Below are 8,359 nucleotides of genomic sequence, written 5' to 3'. Positions count from 1 at the left end.
CCCTATCTCTAGTCCAAGTCCGTAGTCTCCGCTCTAAACTCGATCTTTCTTCACCTCTGTGACCCTGAACATGTCCCACCTGTTGCCATGCACACATACAAAAACGACAACAGCCGGATAACTCCGGTGAGAATAAAATCTCAGTATAAACAATGTATCAATGCAATCATATAAAACATATAAGAGCATAAACAAACATTAAAACATGTATCTGATCTGACCACATGACTCAATACAAATCTGTACCTAAATCAGGGACTCATTTCTAATCTAGGGATCCCGATCTAATTTAGACTTTGGCATGCTGTATCGAATATCTACAATAGACGTCGATCTACATCTAAGCTCATCGATACACCGTAAGTCTAGAGTCTTAGCGATTCTGTCAAAGACTCGGCGGTTCTGCCCTAGCCAGGCTGATCTGCCCTAGACTCGCACTTTTGTTCTGCTATAATTCAATAGACTAAGCATATCAATCTGATAATGTTCAAATATCAATGCAATAAAATAAAGTATGTGATTTAGGGAAACTCAAGCCAAACCTAACTCGAGTTGTGCAATCCCGAATCAACATTTATTTATACCTTTCGTTCTGTCGCTCTGATACAATCGAAGTCTCGACTCAAAGTCAGTCAATGTTCAATCTGGCAATGACAATATCAATATACTGCATTAATATTCTATTCAAATCAAGACATCTCTGTCTTATCAAATTCTGACGGTACAACAGTACAATCTTGCGATACCGGTGATGCCACATCAGTATATACTAATTCCAATAACTTATAATCAACCACAGTGCAAATATGATATCACATCTCAGTCAATTTAACTCTGAAATTCATAACAATTCCATAATCAATCTGTTTCTTAATCTGACTTCGATTCTATGATGTCTACGATGTCAAGAACACCATATATGAATCATGTCTGATTCTGACAATATCATAATTTCAAATCTTAACAAAACGTAACAAAACTTACGTCCTGTAGTAGCTGTCAACGATAGGGACACGGTATTGAAATCAGATTCAAAATCAGACGGACGGATCAAAATATAAAGGCGTAAGGATTTTTCTGAAAGATTTACGATTTCCCTTCTTCGTTTTTGATATGAATTCTGAAGGATGACATAAATATATATCCAGTTTGCATGTAAAGCAACGTGGCTTATTTTTCTTGAACTTGGGTCGGCGCTCGAGCGGTGCTAAACTACCGCTCGGGCGCGGCATTCTCTGTCCAAGCATTTCCAAATTGCACCTTGGCGCTCGGGCGGTCACAACCTACCGCTCGGGCGCCACCTCTTCTGCCCGCAACATATATTGGATGAACACTGGCGCTCGGGCGGTCAAAAACTACCGCTCGGGCGCCAGACTCTCTGTCCACAAGTTGTGTAATTCATATGCTTGGCCCAATTTGGTTTCGTAATGGCCCGACTATAATCACATTAGTTCAAATTCAATAATCTTCGCTTAACATGATATGAAATCTAGGGCATTACATTTCTCCCCCTTTAAGATACGATTTCGTCCCCGAAATCCCAGGCAATTTATCATATCAACAAGGATTATATACAGATACTGTATAAAAATTTACATTATCGAAATAACCCTGGGAATTCTTGTCTCATATCTGATTCAGTTTCCCAGGTGGCTTCTTCAATGCCATGAAGAGTCCATTGTACTTTCACAAGTGGAATGGTATTCGTTCTGAGCTGTTTTTCTTTACGATCAATAATGTGAATCGGTTTTTCAATATAGCTCAAGCGGCCGCGTCTGGCTGAATAGCATGGGAAGCATCAGGAAGGTATTTCCTCAATAACGATACATGAAAGACATCATGTATCCCAGATAATGAAGGCGGTAAAGCGAGTCGATAGGCACGATCTCCTATCTTCTCGAGAATCTCATAAGGCCCAATATATCGTGGAGACAGTTTCCCTTTCTTGCCAAATCTGACAACTCCTCTGAAAGGTGAAATCTTTAAAAATACTCGGTTTCCTGCCTCAAATACCAACGGTCTACGTCGGACATTGGCATATTTGGCCTGTCTGTCTTGTGCTGCCTTCATTTTCTTTCGAATTAGCTTCACTTTTTCTGTTATATCTCTTATCATGTCAGGTCCAATCTCAGGCACTTCAGAGATATCATCCCAATAGAGAGGGGATCGACACTTCTTTCCGTACAACGCTTCAAATGGTGCCATCTCAATACTCGTCTGATAGCTGTTGCTGTACGAAAACTCACAAAGTGGCAATGCATCTTGCCAATTAGTGCTAAAATCAAGCACTACTGCTCTCAGCATATCCTCCAGTGTCTGGCTAGTTCGCTCTGACTGTCCGTCAGTCTGTGGAAGATATGCGGTACTCAGATGTAACTTCGTACCGAGAGCCTGCTGCAAGCTCTGCCAGAAGTGCGAAGTAAATCGAGGATCACGATCTGATACAATTGACTTCGGCACTCCGTGCAATCTGACCACTTCTCTGACATAGATCTCTGCCATCTGGTCAAATCTGTACGTCATCTTGTACGGAATAAAACATGCAGATTTGGTCAATCTGTCAATCACGACCCAAATCGCATCACAACCTCGGGAGGAACGCGGCAATTGTGTCACAAAATCCATGGAAATGTGATCCCATTTCCATTCAGGAATGGACAAATTCTGTAATAAACCTCCTGGTTTCTTTCTTTCTGCTTTCACCTGCTGGCAATTCAGACATTTGGAAACAAATTCGGCAATGTCAGTCTTCATTTGTTTCCACCAGAACCGTCTTTTCAAATCATTATACATCTTTCTGCCACCAGGATGAATACTGAATCGACTGTTGTGCGCTTCTGACAATATCTGTCGTCTCAACTCTGAAACATTCGGCACAACCAAACGATTATTTACATACAAGACGTTATCACGTACCTGATATTCCGATCGATGTCCTGTTCCGATCATCGATACTGATTTCTGTACATTCTGATCAACTTTCTGAGCATACCTTTCGACTTAGTGCATCAGCTGCTGCATTAGACTTTCCTGGATAGTATTTGATTTCACAATCAAAGTCTTTAAGCAAATCAAGCCATCTTCGTTGTCTCATATTAAATTAAGATTGTGAAAATAGATATTTCAAACTCTTATGATCAGAATATATCTCAAACTTCTCACCATAAAGATAGTGTCGCCATATCTTTAATGCAAAGACAATGGCTGCCAATTCAAGATCATGAATTGGATAACGGGTCTCATGTGGTTTAAGCTGTCTTGAGGCATAAGCAATAACATGCCCTCGCTGCATCAGAACACATCCCAACCCTCTGTGAGAGGCGTCGCAATAAACCACAAAATCACCAGTACCGGATGGGATAGTCAACACCGGGGCACTGGTCAATCTCTTTTCCAACTCTAGAAAACTGGTCTCGCATTCTTCAGACCAAACAAATGGAGCATTCTTCTGAGTCAGCTGAGTAATTGGTTTAGCTATACTCGAGAAATCTTTAATGAAACGACGGTAATATCCCGCTAAACCCATGAAACTGCGAATTTCGGGCACTGACGTCGGTCTTGGCCAAGAAATCACGGCCTCAACTTTGCTGGGATCCACTAATATCCCATCTACGGATATAATATGCCCCAGAAATACTACATGTCTTAACCAAAACTCGCATTTCGACAGTTTAGCATATAATTTCTCAGCCCTTAGAATTCGCAACACAGTTCTTAAATGCTCAGCATGCTCATTCATATTCTTTGAATAAAGCAAAATATCATCAATGAATATAATCACAAATTCATCGAGATATTTATGGAATATTCGGTTCATCAGTCTCATAAACACAGCTGGAGCATTCGTCAAACCAAGTGGCATGACAATAAACTCATAATGTCCATACCTGGTTCTGAATGCTGTTTTCGAGATATCAGAATCTCTGACTCTCAGCTGATGATATCCCGATCTTAAATCAATTTTGGAATATACTGAAGAACCCTGCAACTGGTCAAACAAATCATCAATACGAGGCAAAGGATATTTATTCTTTATCGTTGCCTTGTTCAGTTGCCGATAGTCGATGCAGAGTCTCATGGAACCGTCTTTCTTTCTTACAAACAGTACTGGAGCACCCCAAGGAGAAACACTCGGTCTGATGTACCCCTTGGCCAGTAAGTCTTCCAGCTGATCCTTTAATTCTTTCAACTAAATTGGTGCCATTCTGTACGGGGCTCTAGAGATCGGAACTGTACCTGGCATCAATTCAATGCTGAAGTTTATCTCTCTAACTGGAGGTAATCCCGGGATCTCATCTGGAAAGACGTCAGCAAACTCACGTACCACTGGCAAATCAGCCAATGATGGACTCGACTTCAGTAAATCTACTGAATATACAAGGAATCCCTCTGCTCTTTTCTGTAACAATCGAGTCATAGATAATACGGATACTAAAGGAATTCTCGATCTAGAACCCTTACCGTAAAATTTCCACTCTTCAGCCATGTCAGGCCTGAATCTCACTATCTTGTGGAAACAATCAACTGTAGCTCTGTACTTGGTCAGCATATCAATACCGATAATACAGTCAAAATCAGACAACCCCAGTACAATACACTCTAACTCAATCTCATGCTCGTCATACTGTAGTATACAATGTTTTACAGAATTTACGGATATCAAACCTGTCCCTAAAGGAGAAGAGACAGACACTACAGTAGCCAAAGACTCTACAGACAATGCATGACTTAATGCAAATCGTTCAAAAATAAAAGTATGTGAAACACCGGTATCAATCAATACATAAGCAGGGTAACCACATAAAGAACAGTTACCTGCCACAACGTCATCTGGTGCTTCATGGGCCTGCTACTCGGTCAAAGCGAATACTCTGGCCTACTGTCTAGGAGGCTGGCTAACAGTCTGGCTACCTCCTGGCCTCTGCTGGGACTGAGCTGGCGCTGGCTGGAATGTATGACCAGCAGCTGATCGTCTCTCAGTCTGTGCTGCTGATCCCGATGACTCAGCTCCCTGAGATCTTTGGGACCCTCTCTGTGGACACACTTTAGCAAAGTGTCCCGGCTGTTTACAGATGTTGCAACTAGCAGTTACTCTCTGGCATTGCTCAGTTGCATGTCTTCCTCTGCAAGTCCTACAATAAACTCCAGTGTAACTCTGGCTCTGTCTGGAACCACCGGATCTGGAAGAACTGCTGCCAGATTTCTTGAATTGCTTTCCCCTGGCTTTCAAAAATTCTTTCTTCCCTCCACTGCTGCTGACACCCTTGAATCTGGGTGGTGGTTGCTGTGGTCTCGGTGCTGGAGGCACAAATGAAGCCCCTTTTTGTCTCATCAGACTGGCTTCTGCTCCCTTAGCTCTGTTCAGGGCGTCAGTAAAGTTATTCGGTCGCCCTGTGTTCACCAATGTGAAAATATCAGGGTTCAAGCCATTGATGAACTGGTCAGCAGTACCTTCCTCGCTGTCAGCAACATGTGGAGCAAATTTCAACAAGGTGGAGAACTTGGACACGTACTGTGAAGGGCCTAAAACTCCTTTCTTGAAAATTTGCGGAAAATTAAAAATTTTCTTTTTTAAAAGAACTTAAACTGGCCTCATTCATAAAATCACTGGTGAATCAAGTTCAATATTTCAAAATATTGCAGCGGAAGAAAATTAAAGTTTTGCCAACAACAACGATTTAAAAATATCCAACGACTGATAAAATTGTTTGCGGAAAAAAAATAACAACTGCTGCTCTGAGGTCCTCGGGTGCCACTACTGCCGACCCAAGCTGGCTCACTGGTCCCCGCCCTCAGCCCTGGCCTCATCAGTACCTACAACAATCAAGTCTAGTGAGCCTAAAGACTCAGCATGCATAAATCGCATCTACGAGTAAAAATCTGAATTTAAAATATGCATGAGTTAACATATCCTGTCCTGAGGCATACTGAAAATAATCTGTACTGAGCAATTATAATACGTGCATAACTGAACTGATAATCACAGTAAAAATGTTTGCTCCTTGGAGCCTGTACTGAAATATCTGGTAAAATTTTCTGTTGAGATTATGTTTTACGCCTGTGGCCACTGCACTAAGCTGAACTGATCGGTAACTGGCTACCGGGGAGGCTGAAACTGAACTGAGCTGGCCGGTCACTGGCGACCGGGTGGTACCATACTGAACTGATCGGTCACTGGCGACCGTATAAAATAACACTCCCACATAGTGAATGAACCACAAGCCATATCGCATAAATCTCAAAAATAATCATTTTCTATTTAATGCACGTAAAATAATTAACTGGCATAATGAAAATTCCTGTAATTTTACCAACTGGATTGGATTGGATCGTTCCCAGGCTCGCTGCAACCTAACTGTGCCATGAACAATATGCAATAGCTTAAACATGACCAACTATGCAATTTACGTTCAAAAGATGCGACTATGACGCCTAATGACTTCGCATTTAATCATGACTCCGAGCCAACCTGAACCGACACTGAACCGACGTATAGTCATGATTAAAATACGCTGAAAAATCATAAAATAATGTTCCTAAAATGATAGGGTCGAAATCTAGGTGGAATGGAGGCCAAAACACGAAACGCTCTTTCGAGAGTCAATTTGGCACATCGCACCGTAAATTATCGTACGACCTCAAAAATGATCCAAATGACAAACGGTCAAAAACATGACATTCCCAACTCAATGAGGCACTGTCCAGTCCAAGGCCATGGGCTAAAAGCCAACCAAGAACTCGAACGAGCCTCTGAACCGACACAGCAACTTGCTGTAATTTCCAGCATCTGCGCAACTACAAGACTTGCGTTGGTTTCGAGGCTATCGGCCATTAGGGAAGTGAACCACCGACCAGAGACTCTTACCAACATCCCAAGGAATGATTTGAACCATGGCTAAGGGCCATAGGCCAGCCACAATCCGCATCATACCAAAACTCAACCGAAGGGTCCAACCGAGAGCATCTTGAATGCGTGTGTAGTGTTTATGCTATGATCGATGTCTTGCGTCATTCCAGTGGCCATTTGATTGACCATGGCATGATCTAGACATCTAGGAGCATGATATGAACCGTGGCTAAGGGCCATAGGCCAACCAAGATCCATACCAAGCAACAAAAGAAACGAAACCATATGCTGAAAAATGGAAGGGGCCGAATGGGGAAAGGGGCTGTTTTGATCTTTTGATTAAAAACCGAGGGGCCATGGACCAAGCCACCAAAAGGGCAACTTAGTCACGTCTTAGACATGCTAGGGAAGTGATCCAACCATGGCTATAGGCCCTTGGGGCAGCCAAGATCAGATCCTTCCTCCATGACAACAAACTGAATTTTTCGAACAACATTTCTGCACCTATGGGGACTTGCTGTCATTCTGAATTTCCAGCAAGCATGGGGCTGGTTTGAATGGACCAACATGGTCCTAATGCATCCTACTACATGTATACAAGCCGCCTTGGGAGCCTGGAGTCGATCCAATACCTGAAACTCACAAACCAAAAGAAATCGTGAAGCTTGCCAAGGAAATCGAAAATTCTGCATGTGTGGTTTCAAAATGTTTTGACTTGGATCTCGATTTTTACTTGAATAAACATGATCATGTACTGAAAAATAAATGATAATATGACTTGATTGAGGTTTGAAAGAAATCTAGACATGCCTGGTTTTGTTTCGAAAGAAAACGAACGAAACAACGACGACGCGGCACGGAGGAGGTGGAGCGCTTCTCTTTTCTACCTTACCTTGCTCTCGATTTTTCTCTCTTCTTTTTGGCTAGGTACCTCACGATTTTTTTCTACTGAAAATGAGTGTGAATTCACTCTGAATTTTCGAAAAGGAGAGGGGGGAAAAATGGTTATGAGGGGTGAGGAGAAGGGTGCACAATATAAGGAAGAATCAAGACCAAGTCCACTCCCCTTTGAATTTTAAATTTTGATTTGATATCAAATGAGTTGGTGGATGCTTCTAGGAGGTAGTGGCCGAAATTTCTCTTGTTCTAGACTAGGATATGTCCATTTATTTAATTAAATTGTGCTCCCAAAAATCCTAGAATTATCCTACTAATTACATGCAAAGAATTGGTCAAAGTTGATGAGTTGGAAAATGAATCTTCTAGCACTAAGGGTGGCCGAAAAATGCATAATAAAATAAAGGGGAATGTTGATTATCTAGTCAACTAATAATCCTTGAAAGCCTTACTAATCCTTTAAATAATTTAGTGAGCTAACCCCTTAATTTAATAACTTAAATGAGTTCATTTCTTAATCACCTCAAATAATTAAATTAAATCCTCAAACCTCCCTTTCTAACTTAAATGAACTTACTTGCTAGCTAACTTAACTTCTGGAAATATTTCTCGAAT

This window comes from Primulina tabacum, chromosome 16 (assembly GCF_025594145.1).
Source record: "Primulina tabacum isolate GXHZ01 chromosome 16, ASM2559414v2, whole genome shotgun sequence".
In the NCBI taxonomy this organism is placed as follows: Eukaryota; Viridiplantae; Streptophyta; class Magnoliopsida; order Lamiales; family Gesneriaceae; genus Primulina; species Primulina tabacum.
Note: the sequence above shows the minus strand (reverse complement) of the source record.